This window comes from Vigna umbellata, chromosome 4 (assembly GCF_029865625.1).
Source record: "Vigna umbellata cultivar VRB3 chromosome 4, Vumbellata_1.0, whole genome shotgun sequence".
Taxonomy (NCBI): Eukaryota; Viridiplantae; Streptophyta; class Magnoliopsida; order Fabales; family Fabaceae; genus Vigna; species Vigna umbellata.
Window position 1 is genome coordinate 34,293,613 of NC_142168.1, and position 19,567 is coordinate 34,313,179.

Below are 19,567 nucleotides of genomic sequence, written 5' to 3' on the forward strand. Positions count from 1 at the left end.
TAAAACATCGATACAACTGTTTAAAATTAATTAAAATATTAATCTTATTTCGGGTATGGGATTGAAGTCTCTTACTTAAAGCATTTTAAGTTGTCTTGAAGATCGGACGAACTTCCTAGTTGTCTTCCATCTTCTAAGTTATGTTGCTCACTCTTTCTTCTCCTTGTCCAAGTCGGGTGGACGGGTACCTGTCAAAGACACTCTGACGCTCAAATTGATAATGTAACCGAATGGTTGGCCTAGTAAGTAATGCATATATTGTGCATCGTGATCTTAAAGTCATACCTGAGAACTTTATTTATACTAGTTGGTGATGGACCTTTACCTTTCGTTGGCCTGATGATGACCAATCACACCTTAATATGCATTATGGGCTTAATGAGTCATTACCAATGGGCACGACCTAGGTGGACGACCATGGGAGGACGGTGGACAACCTCGGAGGTCGGCCATGGGAGGACCGTACGAGAAAACGACCATGTGGGAGGACCGTACGGTCATGGTGGAGGACCGTACGGTACACAAGCCCCCCAAGCCCGAGCATGATGTTATTCTGCGAAGGGATTTTGTACATGACGTTCCTGATAGGGGTGGGTTCTCCGATTGGTTTTTGCTTTTGTCCTCTCTGTTCGTTGATCACGATGGGTGGTTGGAAAAACGGGTCTTGCTTTTGTCAGCTGAGCTGGATACGCTATTGATCCTTCGATGAGACAAGCTGGGATTCTTTTGGTGAAGATCCACGGTCGCCGACCTTCGGTGAGGTCAATCGAGATTCGTTTGGTGAAGATCCGCTGTAGCCGACCTTCAGTGAGGCCGGTCAGGATTTGTTTGGTGAAGATCCACGGTCACCGACCTTCGGTGAGGTCAGCCAAGATTCGTTTGGTGAAGATCCATGATCGTCAACATTCGGCGAGGCCAACCGAGATTTCTTTGGCAAAGATCCACGATCGCCGACCTTCGATGAGGCCGGCTGGGATTTCTTTTGTTAAGATCCACGGTCGCCGACCTTCGGTGAGACCGACCAAGATTCCTTTGGTGAAGATCCATGGTCGTCGACCGTCGGTGAGGCCGGCCGGGATTCCTTTAGCGAAGATCCGCGGTCGTTGAACTTCGATGAGATCGGCCGAGATTCCTTTAGTGAAGATCCACTGTCGCCGACCTTCGGTGAGGTCGACCGAGATTCCTTTGGGGCTAAGGTATAGCCAAACGATTGAGGTCGAATAGTTATGGCGAAACACTTGAGGCAAAATTTGGCTAAGTACTTGTGAGGCCGGATGGCCGATCAATTGAAGCCGAAAGGCTGGATGGTTGAGGCCAAATTTGGCTATGTACCTGTGAGGTCGGATGACCGAGCAATTGAGACCGAAAGATCGGATGGTTGACACCAAATTTGGTTAAGTCCCTATGAAGCCGGATGACCGAGCAGTTGAGATCCTACAAACACTGATATTTAATAAATATTTCATGCATCCTGTATAACATAAATAACATAACTATAATTAATTTTTGGTTTAATACCCAATTTTGTCCCCAGTTTGGTTCAGAAATCTCAATTTAGTCCCTCGTTAGAAAAGTAATTGTAATGGATCCTTACTTCTAAATTTGTGATTCAAGTTAGTCCTTTCCGTTAAATATAAACAAACGGAGTTAATGGCATGATAATTTGGCAGTAGTTAGTGGTTAGGTGTCAAAACGTAATTGTGTGCGTGCTTACGTGTTGTTGAATTAGAGAAGTTTGGGTCCCTAAGTTGGGCATACACTTCCCTAACATCAACACTTCATACCCCTTTAGCACCCATAAAATAAGCAAATAAAAGCAAATTGGAATAGCAGACGCATTTTCATAAAGCAAAACATAAGGCAGAAATAGTTTTTCTATCTAACAAGATCTCCCTCAACATTTCTACGCTACAACATTCATCAGATTAATTCCAAGACGGCCGTGACTACTCACACTCACACTCATATGCACTCAACACACACTCATAGTTTCCAACCCCAGTAGACAAAACATCAAACGAATCAATCAATACCAAACTAACCAGTAAATAAAAAAGGATGAGAAAAAAAAGAAGGAAAGATGCTTTCGTCCTCGACATCGACGGTGGTGTTGCTGGAGACGTTTGGCATTTGAGATAAGGACTCTCGAATGGGGAGGGAGGAGAATGGTGCTGACGGCGCCAATGAGGAAGCAAATTCCGGCGAGGACAACAGTGGCTAGTTTCGTTGACGGCGACTGATTTCGCTCCTGGCAGGAAAGACGGTGCTTGGGGTGCGGCGACCGGCGGCAACCTTGGTCGTGATTTGTGGTGCTGGCGGCGTCCTGGTTCGAGACGTCTGGGCTTGCTCAGGCGGTGTTCGACGGAGAAGGGAGAGAGCTCGCGCCGAATCGGAGGGTGAGGAAGGCCTTGACGCTGCAACTGGCGGCGTCCTGGCTCGTGGCTCATGGTGGTTGGGCTTGCCCAGGCGACGACTGGTGTCGTTCTCAGACCCAAGGGGCTTCTCCTCTATCGCACGAAAATGGGGCAAGAGAGAAGATCTGACGCCGCGGCCAGCTGCGACCTTGGTGGCGCTTGGGGTCGCCGGCGACGTCATGGACCAGGCGGAGGGCCTCTTTGCGGTGGCCAGTTTGGCGGGGGCAGCTGTTACATAGAAACAAAGCTAGGGCAGCTGTTACAAAAATTGAGTTCTATTAGAAATTGGGGATAAATTGCGTTTTGACAACAACACGTAAGCACGCACACAATTGCGTTTTGACACCTAACCATTAACTACTGCCACATCATCATCCCATTAACTCTGTTTGCTTATATTTAACGGAAGGGACTAACTTGACTCACCAATTTACAAGTAAGGATCCATTACAATTACTTTTCTAACGAGTAACTAAATTGAGATTTCCGAACCAAACTGGAGACAAAATTGGATATTAAACCTTAATTTTTCCATACACAATAATACTCTTAACATCCAAAAATTATTTAATAAATAATTAATATTTATTACTACAAAAATAAAAGTTTAAATCTATTTTACTTTTTTCAAATATAATAAAATTTTATTTTAGATTAAATTTATTTTAACTCTACAAATATTTTAAAAATGATATTTTATATTAATTATTTTTAAAATTTTATTCCAATAATTGTTTTTTAAATATATTAATATTACAAACTTATCATCCTATCACCTAAGTAAATAACTTATAAGTTTTTCATTATTTTTATTTTTCTTAATTCAAATAATTTAATTATATATATATATATATATATTATTTTATTTTCCTTCCACATTTGTTGAATTCATTATGGTGATGTGACCATTTTAGTTAAATAAAATTTTATGACTAAGAGTTATATATATTTATATGATTTAATTTAATGAAAATTATTACGTATATTAAATAATTTATATTATTATTATTATTGTATGAATAAGAATATTTAAATTAAAATTAAAAAAAATATTTTTTATTACTATAATTTCTATAATTATTATTGTGAGAAATCTTAGATTATAATAAGAGTTAGAAAGGATACAAATACTGTAATACTAAGGAGCGGTTCGTTTTACGCAAATATTTCAGCGGTCATTGTCATTGACTAGCGTCATCCACAGCCTCTCTCTCTTTTCACCTGTGTCTCCTGTGACTCGGCAAATATAACCATGAATAATGACAATTTAACAATATTTTTTTAACGATATTTTAATATTATTTACATATTATTTTATAATTGATTCAAAATAAAAAATATTGTTAAAGTATTATTATTCATATAATATCTATTTATCGGTAGTTTTGTTTAAAAAAATATTTTTTAATTTTTAATTAAATTATTATAAATGACTTTTTTTTAATATTAATTAAAATAAAAATTTGATTTTTAAATATAATTATTAATTTTAATGTAAATTAGTAAGTTTTTTAAAAGTAAATTTAAATGATTTACATCAAAGTATAATCTTAAAAACAAATGATCTAAATTAATGCTTGTGTTTAAATTGATTTAGATTATTTACATCAAAGTATAATTTTAAAAACAAATAATTCTAAAATGTTATTTTTAAATCTATTTTCACTTATCTCTAAAATCCACTCAAATAAATAAAAAAAATTATCTCTAAATCCTCTAAAATTCATTCAACCACTTTTTTCAAATTCATTTAAGTAAACAAAAGAGAGTTTACACACTAACCATGTCTCTACCATAGTTAAAACCAGCCTTATGCGCATACCTCCTCTCTCTAAGTTCAACTTGCATTTCTTTATTCTTTGCTTCCCTCTATTTATGTAAAATCACCTCCCACCCTTACCTCTGTATATACCATCCTCTTTGGTTTCGCTTGGCATCTCAATCTTCTCTCTTTCTCTCTCTGTTATTTTATTATTTTATATATAGATATATATTATTTTATTTTCCTTCCACATTTGTTCAATTCATTATGGTGATGTAACCATTTTAGTTAAATAAAATTTTATGACTAAGAGTTATATATATTTATATAATTTAATTTAATGAAAATTATTACATATATTAAATAATTTATATTATTATTATTGTATGAATAAGAATATTTAAATTAAAATTAAAAAAAAATATTTTTTATTACTATAATTTCTATAATTATTATTGTGAGAAAGCTTAGATTATAATAAGAGCTAGAAAGGATACAAATACAAATATAATAAATAAAATATTTTATTATAATAATAAGGAGCGGTTCGTTTCTCGTATGCAAATATTTCAGCGGTAATTGAACATCGCTCGTTGGCTACAGCCTCCTAAGGGAAATATAACGGAAAGTGTAATTTGACAATATTTTTTTAACAACATTTTAATATCATTTTACGTGTTATTTTATAATTGGTTCAAAAAATTTTCACAATCAATAATAATAATAATCATAAATATAATCATAGACTCATCACAGAATGACACGTAGATGATGTTAAAATGTTGACAAAAAAATATTGTCAAAGTATCATTATCCATAGGTTTAATGTCTCGGTAGGTTCCCATTTTGGTCAGGAATTTCAAATAGGTCCTTTTTCTTTTTTTCGTCTCAATTGGGTTCTTTTTTATGTAAAATTTGGGCAATTAAAGGTCTGTCGTCAAATTGGGCAAATGGCCGTTTAAATGTTGGTTACGTGGCATGGTCAGAGTTCACATTAATGAGACGTGGCATTATAAACTAAATTTGTATTAAAAATTATGAATGCATAGTGGTGTAATCAGCTTTTTAGAAGGGTAAAGTGGGAATAATAAAAAACTTTAAGTGCAGACCCCTTTAATTGACAAATATAATTGAGATTGGGGAAAAAATTAGGGGTAGGGTTCGTGTGAGGAACAAATTAGCTTTGGAAGTTGGAAGAAGACTTTCCTGCCTGCACCGCGAATTGGATTCTGTGTGTTTTTTATTCACAGGTTGATGGAGACGAAGGAGAAAGTGGCAGTGCGATGGTGGCTTCAACAGCGGCGACGATAATGCTTGGTGATGGTGGAGAAGATTCTGGGTTGGTTTCTGGTGGTGCGCCTCTTATGGTTTTCTGCTTGTAGGTTGACGATGAAGACGTGAGGGAGATGGTTGCACCACAGCGGAGGTTCGGCGAGAGACTGGCATTTCTGTTCTTCTCTGGATTTTGCTTTGCAGGTCCGGTGATGTAGATGACGAACTCACAATGTTTATCACTTTAGTAACATTAAAAGGCGTTAAAAGAACGTACATAACTTTAACTTCAACCCATAGGGACGTACGTAACTTTAACTTTAACTTTGACTTTCTAAATTTTTACAGGTTTTATCATAGGGACGTACGTAACTTCAACCCATAGGGACGTACGTAACTTCAAACACAAACACAACACACATTCTCTCTCCGTTCTTGTTGGTGTTGGTCAGATACAACTCATAGGGACGTACGTCCCTATGGGTTGAAGTTACGTACGTCCCTATGATTTGTATCTGACCAACACCAACAAGAAGGGAGAGAGAATGTGTGTTGTGTTTGTGTTTGAAGTTATGTACGTCCCTATGGGTTGAAGTTACGTACGTCCATATGAGTTGTATCTGACCAACACCAACAAGAAGGAAGAGAGAATGTGTGTTGTACCTAACCTCCCTACATAGCCCGCATCTCTTCCGCAAACCACCCTTGGTCACTCGTGAATCATCCTTTCTGATCTCCCACTGCTCCAGTCTTCTTTTCCTTTTAGGTCTCCAGACTTCTCCACTTCATTATCCATCACTTCGAATCGAAGAAAGAGCGCGCACCCTCCCACTTCCAACTACATAATCTTCACCCACAAACATCGGCGCTTCGAATCGAAGAAAGAATGAGATTTTTTCCCTCACACGAACCCTAATAGTAAGAACCCCCAATTTGTTTCCCAATCTCAGTTGCATTTCTCAATTAAAGGGGGCTGCCCTTCAAGTTTTTCAATTTTCCTAGTATGCCCTTACCCAAAAGTGAATATACGTCTGTGCATACCAATTATTTAATACAAAAATCATTTTAAATGCCACGTCTGATTAGTAACTGCACTGACCATGCCACGTAACCAATACTGTTACGGCCGTTTGTCCAATTTAACGGCAGACCTCTAATTGATTCAATTTTACAAAAACAAGGACTCAATTAATACGCCGAAAAGAAAGAGGACCTATTTGAAATTCATGACCAAAATAGGGACTTACGGAGACATTAAACCTTATTCATATAATATTCATTTGTCGGTCGTTTTGTTTAAAAAAATATTTTTTAATTTTTAATGAAATTATTATAAATGATTTTTTGAATATTAATTAAAATAAAAAATTTGATTTTTAAATATAATTATTAATTTTAATGTAAATTAGTAAGTTTTTTAAAAATAAATTTAAATTATTTACATCAAAGTATAATCTTAAAAACAAATAATCTAAATTAATTTACACCTACTGTGCTTGCGTGTTTTGATAATTTTAAAAATTAACTTTTATAAAATTAATTTAGGCGTTCATACTCGAACGGGTCTAGTCATTTTTATAAGACTGCCTTATGTTGTAGGATATAACACCTATCTGTCTCGTCTCAAGTGTTCGTCCTCGTTCTGGGTGAGGATTGAATGTTCGGTTTCTGGTGTCTTTATAAACCTTTGAACAAAGATGAATTTGAGAAAAGTGATAATGAAGGATGGAATTGAAAATGATTATGAATGAAATGATGTGAAGTTGGACGAGCGTTCCGGGGAGGAACAACTCATGGATGACTCTTGAAATTGTAAAGTATGAATGTGGTAAAGCTTAGCTGGCGGTTCATCCTGATATTCCGTGAGTACTCGTACTCACGTAGAGGAGAGTAGGTCATGTGTGGGAACGGCAGGAGGTCTTAGTCCTTAGGGGTACTTTGGACGGAACGGACTAATCTCGGGTGGCAGCTGATGAGAATTCCAGTTACTACATCACCCGGGTGCACGAACGTCGTAGCTACACAGAATTCATACAGTCCGGACGGTCAGTCTAGTAGTAGGCCTTGCTTGAATCGTACGTTGAGATGTATTTGATGCGTTTGAATGTGATAAATGTATGTTATTGCTTGAATTAAATTACATAAGCTTACCCTGTGTTTTTCCTTGTGTTGTCTCGTTTGTACGTCCGTCCTTGTCCTTGCAATGATCATCCGTGTGGATGTGAGCAGAATGAGACGCGCTACTAGAAGAGGCGCTGGAAGAGCAATATTTGGAGGATGAGAACCTCGTGGAAGTTGAAGTTAAGGCCGAACCGTAGTACGTTCGATTAGTAGTATAGTTTAGTTAGTATAAGGTATCGTTCGGTCACCTTTTCTTTTATTAGTAATGACCGTTCGGTAAATTTTTGTAAACCGTTCGGTCTAGTCTTGTTTATCTTGTGAAGTTAAGTTTATAACTTTATGTAAGGCCGATCGGTCGTGATCGTACGTTGCTTAGTGAAAGACTGAACCGATACATTAATTAATGTGATTATTCTATTATATGGTTTTATTATTGTATTTTTGGGATGTTACAATTATGGTGATGTAACCATTTTAGTTAAATAAAATTTTATGACTAAGATATACTTATATAATTTAATTTAATGAAAATTATTACATATATTAAATAATTTATATTATTATTATTGTATGAATAAGAATATTTAAATTAAAATTAAAAAACAATTTTATTACTATAATTTCTATAATTATTATTGTGAGAAATCTTAGATTATAATAAGAGCTAGAAAGGATACAAATACAAATATAATAAATAAAATATTTTATTATAATAATAAGGAGCGGTTCGTTTCTCGTATGCAAATATTTCAGCGGTAATTGAACAGCGCTCGTTGGCCACAGCCTACTAAGAAAAATATAAAGGAAAATATAATTTGACAATATGTTTTTAATAACATTTTAATATTATTTACGTATTATTTTATAATTCGTCGAAAATTTTTTCACAATCAATAATAATAATAATCACAAACGTAATCATAGACTCATAACATAATAACACGTAAATAATGTTAAAATGTTGACAAAAGAATATTGTCAAAGTATCATTATCCATATAATATTCATTTGTCGGTCGTTTTGTTTTAAAAAAATATTTTTTAATTTTTAATTAAATTATTATAAATGATTTTTTGAATATTAATTAAAATATAAAATTTGATTTTAAAATATAATTATTAATTTTAATGTAAATTAGTAAGTTTTTTAAAAATAAATTTAAATGATTTACATCAAAGTATAATCTTAAAAACAAATAATTTAAATTAATTTACACCTACTGTGCTTGCGTGTTTTGATAATTTTAAAAATTAATTTTTATAAAATTAATTTAGGCGTCTTCACGAATCGGGGTCATTTTTACAACACTGCCTTATGTTGTTAAATTTTTGTTGTCATATCACTTTATAATTAAATAAACAATAAAAGGTGCAAGTAGCTATTTATAATACACAAATATAATACCAACTGGCCACCCATTTATACATAGATTATCAGTAAAATCATCACCCTTACCTCTATATATACCCCCTCCTCTTTGGTTTCACTTGGCATCTCAATCTTCTCTCTTTCTCTCTCTCTGTTATTCTCTTTTCCCTTCAACTTGATCCTCTGTTTTCAAAAACACCATGAATCACAGAGCTTATACTGTTCTAATGGCTATGCTGTTGACTTCAATAGGGATTAAGTATGGAGGTTCAAACACCAATCCCTTCCAACATTCAACTCCAACTGTGTTGCTTTTCCTCACAGCAATATGCTCTCACGTACTTGTTTCCACAGTTGAAACCACCTGTCCAACTAATTTCATAATCAACGTCTCTGGTGTAGTTGGATGTGAAGCACTGCTGTGGATTCTCATTGCTCCTGAGTTTTTATGGTGGTATATCATCAACATCCTTCTTTTACTTGTCGCCTCATTCTGCTTCAACTACAACCGTATCAATGAACTCCTCCGCCGCACAACTCACGACCCAAATTTGGAACCCCATGCTCCTTTGTAGCATGTTCAATCTGTGTCTCTACTGCTGAAATTTTGTTATGTGTTTGTGTTTTTCTAAGTTTGAAGAGTTTTATGTTTCAGTTGTTATGTTTTATGCTTCAGTTGTTATGTTTTATGCTTCATATAACTCTAGAAATATCTATTTTTAGCATTTGGTGCTTTTAATATGTAGTATTCAAATTTGGAACCCCATGTTACTGAGATGTAAGTATAACATGCGGGTGTGGTCCTTTGTACCATGTTCAGTCTTTGTCTACTGCTGAAATTTTGTTATTTTGAGTTGTTATGTTTTATGGTTTCTAGAAATCATTTAATAGACTTTATTTATTTATAGCATTTGTTTTATGTTTTATGGTACAAGAATAGGGTGAATCCAAATGAGATGTTCTTAAAGAAAAAGAGTATATCTGTGAAATGAATAAACAAGTTAATAGAACTGTGGAAGCCTTCAGATCAGAACATGAGCCTAAATCTATAGAATGCTGCCGGTAACACCAATATCCATGTACAAAAAATAATCTTTCCAAATACTGGAACTGTGCAATTGTAATAACAGTAGACATGACTGCCTAGAGGAGAAAGGATACAAATAAAAACTTTTACTAAAACAGGATATGAACATGAAAAATCAATTTTAAAAATTTGAATATATGTCAATTTTTTTGTATTAAACTATCTTTTTTGAATTTATAATAGTATTTGTTAAATTTATTAGAATCAAACTATATTGCAACAAAATAATATTAATTATAAATAATATTTTTGTAGTAGTAATAAAATGGTTTAATTGCTTCTTTTGTCTCCAGTTTGATTTAAGTGTGTCAAATTCGTCATTCCTTTTAGAAAAGTTGCATTTTCGTCCACACGTGATTTAAAAGTGTCAATTGCATCCAAACATAGAAAAAATTTGTGTCAATGAAGTCATCTCCGTTAAATGCAGACTAACTGTTAACTGATTGACTATTTGGTAGTAGAGAATTAAAACGTGGGAAAAGAGTGGCAATATTGGTAGTGACGTGTCAATGAAATTAAAATTGGGCAACATGGAAATAGGTTATTGAATTGGGGAAATTAAAATCATAATTCATTTAGGGGTTTTGTGAACGATATATTCATTACGGGTTTTGTTGTGAATGAAATCAAATTAGGGCATTTGAGATAGAGTGTTTCTCCCATGTTAATTACTTCTCCCATTTTTGAGAAACCATAGCAGATTTCTCCAGACTGATAATTTTTCTCCTTTGCCTAGCAATAATAGTATCCTTTCATCCAAATTATCTTCATTGCACCATTTAAAATAATTGCATCCTTGAAGTTCTTCGTTTCGAGTCCGTTGTTCAAAACATCCAACCACAAACATTTCATTACTCAAAAAATAAAGTAATCACTAAAATGAAACTACAACCACTGAACAAACCTTGTAATTAGGGCATCCCCAAAATTGCTTGCCTTCGTTCTTCACAGTTTTCGCCACTCTCAACACAGCAACCTCCCCACAATGACATATATTGGTTTAAACCAATCCTCTGGATGAAACAGCACAAGAGCTCCCGCATGAGAAAGACGAACAACACTGATGATTCTATGACATTGCCACTTCCTAAGCCAACGCGAAAACGACACAACCTCACAACCACACTTTCTCAACCAACCCCAATCCACACAGTACCAACACTTCTTCAACCAACTCCAAACCGAAGAACAACAATTTCTCAACAAACACCCAAATAGGGAGGAAGAAGACAAAGAAGAAGTATAGAGGAAGAATAGTAAACTCACCAAGCTACTGCCAACACAAAATAGTAAACAACAAACCCTAACAAAGAAGAAGACAACCAACACGATAAACTCCCACCACGCATCTGTCACTTATAATCTCGTTGGGGTACTTCCCACTTAGGGCATCCACGTAAACCTCTCTTTTGTCACTTTTTAATTCTCTATTGCCAAATCATTAATCAGTTAACATTGTTAGTCTGCATTTAACAGAGATGACTTGATTGACATAAATTTTTTCTATGTTTGAAAAAAATTGTAACTTTTCTAAAAGGGAGGACGAAATTGACACACTTCAACCAAACTAGGGACAAAGCAAGCAATTAAACCTAATAAAATTATATTTTTACTAAAATTAAATTATATGAATTCCTTTTTTTGTTATATAAAGAGGATTTTTTTTATTCACAATTTTTTCAATCTTACTTTTTAAGTGTCTTTTTTTAATTTAATATTTTCTAAATTAAATAAATATAAATCATTTATAAAATAAATAAAAATATTTATAATTAAATTGTAAAAAATATTTATATTTTTTTAATAATTATAATTTTATCAATACTTATTATTATAAAAAAAAAGTGAATACACATAGGTAGTGTAAGTATTTTCACAAATGATAATAATTAAATTTGTTACGACAATATTGTCTAAGTAGACCTAAAGTTTCTAATGAAATAACATTTAAATTAAATAAATCATGTAGGATGATTTCGTTAAATGTTATATGAAATTATATTCTAAATGTTGAATGTTACTCAAACATACATTGTCTAAACCTGATGCAGGTGTCGTGACCCGTCAAATTTGAATGCACGAAATAATGCAGTATAACTAGGAAGTGACTCCTAGATGGTCTCTAAAGGATCAAATTGTGGTTCAGTCTCGGATCAAATATAAAGTGGGAGGGTTTGTGAATGGTTTTGTACGGAAAAATTAAATATTGAAAGCAGTAAAATTAACAGGGTGTAAAAACAAGATTAAAACGAAAATACAGTAAATAAAGAACGTACAGAAAACAGTAAAATTCCGAAAACGGTAAAAACGAAATTTAACTTTTTGAATATAACCAGAAAACGTAAATCACAGAGTGCAGTAAAAATAAAAATGAGAAACAACTGAATAAAGTTTTGAAAAAAGTAAATTGGAAATGAAAAACCGTGGAGCACCTCCTGTGCTGGAACGTTGTTTTGCTGGACCATCCTTGGACGTTGCTGCTGCCAAGCTTGGACCACTCCAAGCTGCTGCCTACCGTGAAGATAGTTGAAAGAATCAATCTGCTGGGAAAAGAGGATGAGAGTTGTCCGCGTGAAGCTCCTTGCACAAGCTGCTGGAGATTAAGTTGTCCGTGGACCGTTTCTCAAGGAAAGATAATTATTTTTTTCTCCAAAAACAATCACGTTGCAGTTGCTCCAAAAATACATCACGGCTTCTCCTTTCTTTCTTTAGCTCATCTTGCCGACTTCAAAGGAATCAGCACCCTCCTTCACGTCACAGCCCCTTAAAATAAAAATAAAATTGATGTTTGAAGTTCCAAAATGTTGTCCAAAATTTTCCCTGCAATTATTAATTCAAATAATTAGCTCAGATAATTCAAATTAATTAAAATAAGAATTTCTGATCGAATTAAACACAATTAAGAAAAATGGAAAAATACTGGACATTCAAGCACAATTCCCTAATTAATTCTAGCACAATAAACTAAGTGAAGTGAAAAAAATAACGATTCATCAAAACCCTTATGTACTACTATGCCAAAATGTTTCTACACATACAAAATGCCTAAACCCTTAAGAAATGTCTAACGCTTTAATTTATGTACAAAATAGTACTCCTTTATCGATTGTGTTATACTCTCTTTTTCCATGCAATCAAATAAGTATAAACTTTTATTAAAAAATTCTACATCATTACAAGAAAAATCGAAATTATATATAACCAAAATACGTATGTAAGCTCAAAAACTCTTATGTAAAATAGTGTTATATACGGATTACATATGAATAAAAACTCATATGTAAATGGTTGTAGGTAATGTTACATACAAATTTATCCATATATAATCACATACAAATTATATACTGATTTTTTCGTATATAATTACATACAAATTTATCCGTATGTAAACACACGGATAAATCATATGTAGTTACATACGAAAAAATTCGTATGTTACAGAAAAATCCGTATTAATTACATATGAAAAATTTTATATGTAATTACAATTTTATAATTTTTTTGGATTACAGGAAGATTTTGAATACTTATATACAAATAATATCCTTAGGTAAAATTTTCGTTCAAATGCGCTAACATTACATACGAAAATATCGATAGGTAAAATTCGTATGTAACTCACCTTTAAATATCTGTATGTACTGTCTGCATTACCTATGGATGAAAATTTGTATGTAAATATCTATGGGTAAATCTCATTTTTCATGTAATATTGCTATACTTGTCTAATTAGTATATAAACAAAGTCATCTAATATGTAATTTTAAACTCATGTAATCAATATACGAAATAACTCATATAATATTTTATGTTACTCATCTAATCAATTTATGGATATATTTGTTTATTATGTATTATTAGACTTCAAACTCCCAAAGTTCTACCTCAATCTATATGCAACGAAAAGACAATCGAACCAAACTAACAAAGCACTTATTAGTAATAGTGAAATTAAGGTTGCTAGAAGCACGTAGAAACTCAAAAAGACCGCATGCACTGCCAAAACAGAATGGATGTTGAAGGAGAATGAAATTTTAACTTATCCAAAAGAAGATTTCATTCCGTTAGACCCAACTATGACTTTGGAATGGTCGCAACCCCTATCTCTAATCAAAAGATGATGGAAAGTGAGTATGCAAGAGAAAAAAAGAAGACGGGGGAAGAGAGAAAAGATCCGTTTTCAATAGAAACCTTTTGAGCTTTTGTTTTTATTTATAGTGGCCAATTTGGCCTTTTTTTTTTGGGCTTAATATCCTATTTTGTCCCCAGTTTCGCTCGCAAATGTCAAATTAGTCCATTCTTTAAAAAATTCGTCAATTACGTTCTCACTTAATAAAATTTGCATCAATGAAATCCCTTCCAATTAACGCCATTTGTACGGATTTAACGGAAGGGATTTAATTGATACAAATTTTATTAAGTGAGAACCGTAATTGACGCATTTTTTAAAGGATGGACTAATTTGACATTTTCGGACGAAACTGGGGACAAAATAAGGTATTAAGCTTTTTTTTTTTAAAAAAAAAAACTTATAATTTTTAAAAGAGTTTTACCGATCAAGTTTATTAGATAATACCTATCCTTTATCATGCATATATAATACTATTGTAACCAAATTTTTCACTAACTTCATGTAAACACAAAAAAATACATGTAAATACAACAAAATTTATACCACACATATACAATAAACAATAAAACATAAAAGAACTCAATAAAAAACTTATACAGAAATCACGTAATAGAAAACAAAATTTAAACCTTGTAGAATTCTCACGCAAAATACGTTTTCCTTCAACATGTTTTAAAATTGTTTCATCAATGTCATTCATAGCAATATTAGTACAGAAATGAAAAAAATATATATTTTTAATTATTTTTTAAGTTAAATATCTTTTAGACCCTAAACTTTGACATAGATAATAATAAGTAAAATAAAAATGATTTTTTTTTGTAATTAATTTCCTAAATTAAACTACTATCTTATTAATTTTTATAGTAATTTTTTATAGATATAATTTTCAAATATTTGTTAATTATTGAAATTAATTTTTTATAAATGAAACTATATAAAAAAGAAGATAATCAAATAAATATTAAAAATATTATAATAATTGTAAGAATTATAAAATAGAGTATTAGAGAAGATAGGTGTTTTAAAATAATGAAACCAAGTATTTTAAAGTCAAAATAATTCAATCATATAAATTTAATTTCATGAATTTGTCTCATTATATCAAAAACACTCGTCATCTCTCTAAAACTCTTTCTCCGAGTTCTTTTTTTCCTTTCTCTACAATTTCTGACTCCTGAATCATCTGTTTGACGATCAGAAAATGTCTAAGCGATCAGAGTGTTAAATCATTCCTTCTTATCCCTTATCAGTTTTCCTTATAAAACAAGTGAGTTTCTGCTTCTTTTTCCTTTAATTCTTCGACCAAAGCCGCGTCAATTGTACTTATATACACATATATTACATTATATGTTCAAAAAGATAAAATAAAATAAAATTGATGTGGGGTAAAGTAATAGAAGAATTATAAACTTTTTTCTTATTTTCAATCATTTTCTTCATTATTAATTAAAACTACTTGTTTTAATAGTTTTTTATTCTTTTAACATCTACTTTTAGTAAATTGTTTATAGTAAATTAAATCGATAAAAAATACATTAACTGATTTTTAGATAGAAATAATGAAGTGTAAAAATAAAAAATTATAAATTGATCTCTGAAAAATTGGTGCCTTCACAATAAATCTGTAAACACAAATTTCATAGAATTGAGTTATTGATTGTTCATTTTGTTTTTATTATAAACAATAAAATGGCACTTGATATTATCTCCCAGGTAGAATTAAAGTTAATTTACTCATAAAATAAATTAAATGTTTATTAATGATGGAAAAATTTTATATGCAAAAATACTGAGTTAAAACATGTAGTTTTGTTTAAATAAAAAAAATATTTTCTTTAAACATGAGTAATGATATTTTAACATAAATTATATTTATTTAATAATTTATTATAGAAATAAAATAGTAAAAGAAGATAAACTTTTATTTTGAAGGGTTATCATCACATGTTTCTTTAACTTACAGGAGAAATTCTACCTTTTTTTCATATTTTTTTTTACTTAATACCCTATTTTGTCTCCAGTTTCGCTCGAAAATATCAAATTAGTCCATCATTTGAAAAATGCGTCAATTACGTCCTCACTTAATAAAATTTGCAGTCCTCACTCAATAAAATTTGCAGTCCTCACTCAATAAAATTTGCAATCAGTGAAATTTCTTCCGTTAAATCCGTACAAACGGCGTTAATTATTTTTCTCTTTCTTCTACTTCCTTAATTAACGCCGGTTGTACGGATTTAACAGAAGGAATTTCATTGATGCAAATTTTATTAAGTAAGAACGTAATTGACGCATTTTTTAAAGGATTGACTAATTTGACATTTTCGAGCGAAACTGAGGACAAAATAGGGTATTAAGCCTTTTTTTTTTAAACATTCTTTTTACTTTTAAGCTTTCTTCATCACTTTTTTCTTCTTCAAGCACTCTCTTTACATTTTGTGTAATATTGATTCATATTTCCTCACGTTTAAATTCAAGAAATATATAATAGACATTGTTCCTATCACATTTAAATTTCACATCGATTAAGAGCTGGGGTGAAACATAGTTTAAATATACATTTTTTTCTTTTACTTTTTAAAACTTTTTATAAAAACAAAACTGTAAAAAAATTTCACATTTCAAAATAAACAATATCTTAAATATATAATATTATTCAACAGACTTAAAAACAAACTGATAGCATTTACTGTGCATATTAAACAAGAAAACAATAAAGGATAATAGAATACCTTTTAGATAGATAGGATCAATAAAAACAACTTCGATAGGGTGTAGAAGGAAATAGCCACGTCCAAGTTGTCAACAATCTACCAAAAACTAAAAGGTGGCAGCACCAATATTCTTGAGGTTGTTTCTTATTGCACCTCCCATTTTCATGACATATACATCGTTTGAAAAATCACCACAGTGTTTCTCTGAGTTGTGCACCATTCTATCCATCTAAACTAATCCTTACCTTAATTTACAGAATATACCATATGCCATTTGGCAAGATACCTTTAACTATTATTAAAAAAATTAAAAAAATACTTGAACTAATTCATGCCACGTTTCACTTTTCACTTAGTATAATATACGAAAAGGGAACACGCAATTTAAAGCTTTAACTGCCAAATATTATTGTAGTTTCTTTATAAGACAACATTAAAGTCTTTTTCCTTTTAATATTCACTTTAATAAAATTATTTATATATTTCATCATCTAACATACTCGTCAATTTCTAATTAAACACTCTATTAATGGTAAAACATCATTGTCTTTAGTTTATGCAACCTTTTCCCACCGACACTCAAACATCCACAACGGTTTTATCTTATCCAAATATTGGAATGGCACGTGTCTCAACTGTTCCTAACGTACCCCAACCGTCACCAACTACCCTCCCTGTCTCATGCCACGTGCCCTTTTCTTCTTTCTTTATCAAAATCTAAATTTCATATCTTCTTCTATTTTATCATACATGATACCATCCTTGATTTTCTCATAATATACATTAATTAGATCATTTACTCATTCATGCATGAAAATTTCACACATGTTTTAAGGGATTTACCTTATGTGAATTGCATAACTTAAGATTAATTGATTAGTTGAATACATAAATGCATTTTAAATTCGTATTATAATCAGCTATAAAAAAAATCATTCCAATTTTATATTTGAACAAAACTTAGATACATTATTGTTTCTCAATAATATTTAATTTAATCCATTGTTTCGCCCACCATCAAAATACAACTTTAATTTTTAATATCAATAATACTTATCATACTCCTTTCAACAATATATACATATATTTCTATTTTATGAGATTTTTTAATATATATTATTAGAAATAAAAATATTGTATATCAGTTACTGGCAAAATTTAAAAAATTGTGAACTCTCCACGTGTCAAATATATTTTGCTATTTTATTTATATTGAAAGCAACAATTGCGTGTTGAATGTCGGTTTAGTTGGACCCATTACACGTGGCGTTTTGTCGGTGCAAGTCTTTTCCACAAATTTTGCCAACAAGTTAGGGTCTTTCATAAAACAATTAAAAGAATAAGAAAGGTCTAAAGACTTAAAAGAATAATAAAGGAAAAAAAATAAATAAATTGAAAAAAAATTAGGACCCTACTTGGATCATATAATATTCTATTTTTTTATATAATAATCTGAAATCATTTTTTATTCATAACTTTGACTACTTTTTTACTGATAATACTACTGCGAACAGATGATTAAAATATTTCTTCTATTAAATTCCACACACACACAAAAAAAAATCCATAAAAAAGAAAAATCGTGTATTTCTGGGTTTTCTTTAATTATGTTTACCGAAAGTATGTTGTTAAGAACAATCAGCTACAAATTTCTCTCATTTCTCTCAAGTACTTTTATTTATTTGGATGTTCTTGATCTTATAATAATGGCCAATATATATATTCCCGATAATTATTTGATAATTGGGTTTAAAATATTTTAAAATTTCAATTATTATTAATACATATAATTAATATATCAATTAATAAAGAAATATTTGTTTTCTATTTACATAATCATCTTTAAAATTTTAATAACACTTTTCTTTACTAAAACAAATACTAATTTATTATCTATGATAACTGGTGAAAATGATATACTCTCATAAATTTTTTATTTGTACATATTTCTTATAGTTTATCCATAAAAATGTGATAAATATTCTTATTTATTAAAATAAATTATAACTTAGTTGTTTTTCATAAGTAATCTAATCATAACATTATGTATGTATACTTGTTTAAAAAAATAAAAATAAGACAAATAAAAAAAAGATAATTTAAAAAATTTACATACAAATAAGAAAAAGGAAATTATATATACATACTTTATTTTTACGTTTAACGTTTTAGCAACGCTTTATTATAATTAATACAAATAGAATTAAATTTTTAATAGCATTCAGTTTTTTTTATCATCATAAAAAAAGTAATATATATAATAATTGAAAGAGACTCTCATTCCGGTAATAACTGCTTTGAAAAATTATGATTATTTCTCTCAAGATGTTCACATGTATTCTTTTAAATAATTTATTGAAGACCCATATATTATTCAAACATTAAATATGGATGTATTTTTTTAATTTAAATTATAGATACATTTCAACTTTAATTTAATCACGTAATACTTTCAAATCGCACCATTTAAAAAACATAACCAATAAAAAAAAACACTAATTAAATAAATAGAGAAAGAAAACTCACCAAAACCATGATTTTCTTTCAAAACCAACCTTCACCTCACCATCATGTGGGCCCCACCTTCACGTTCATGCCAGCTCTATAAATACATGTAAATGGTTCTTCCGAACATCATCGAACCAAACCAAACCACATATCACAGATCAAACACGTTTTTTTCTTGGTCGTGTTTCT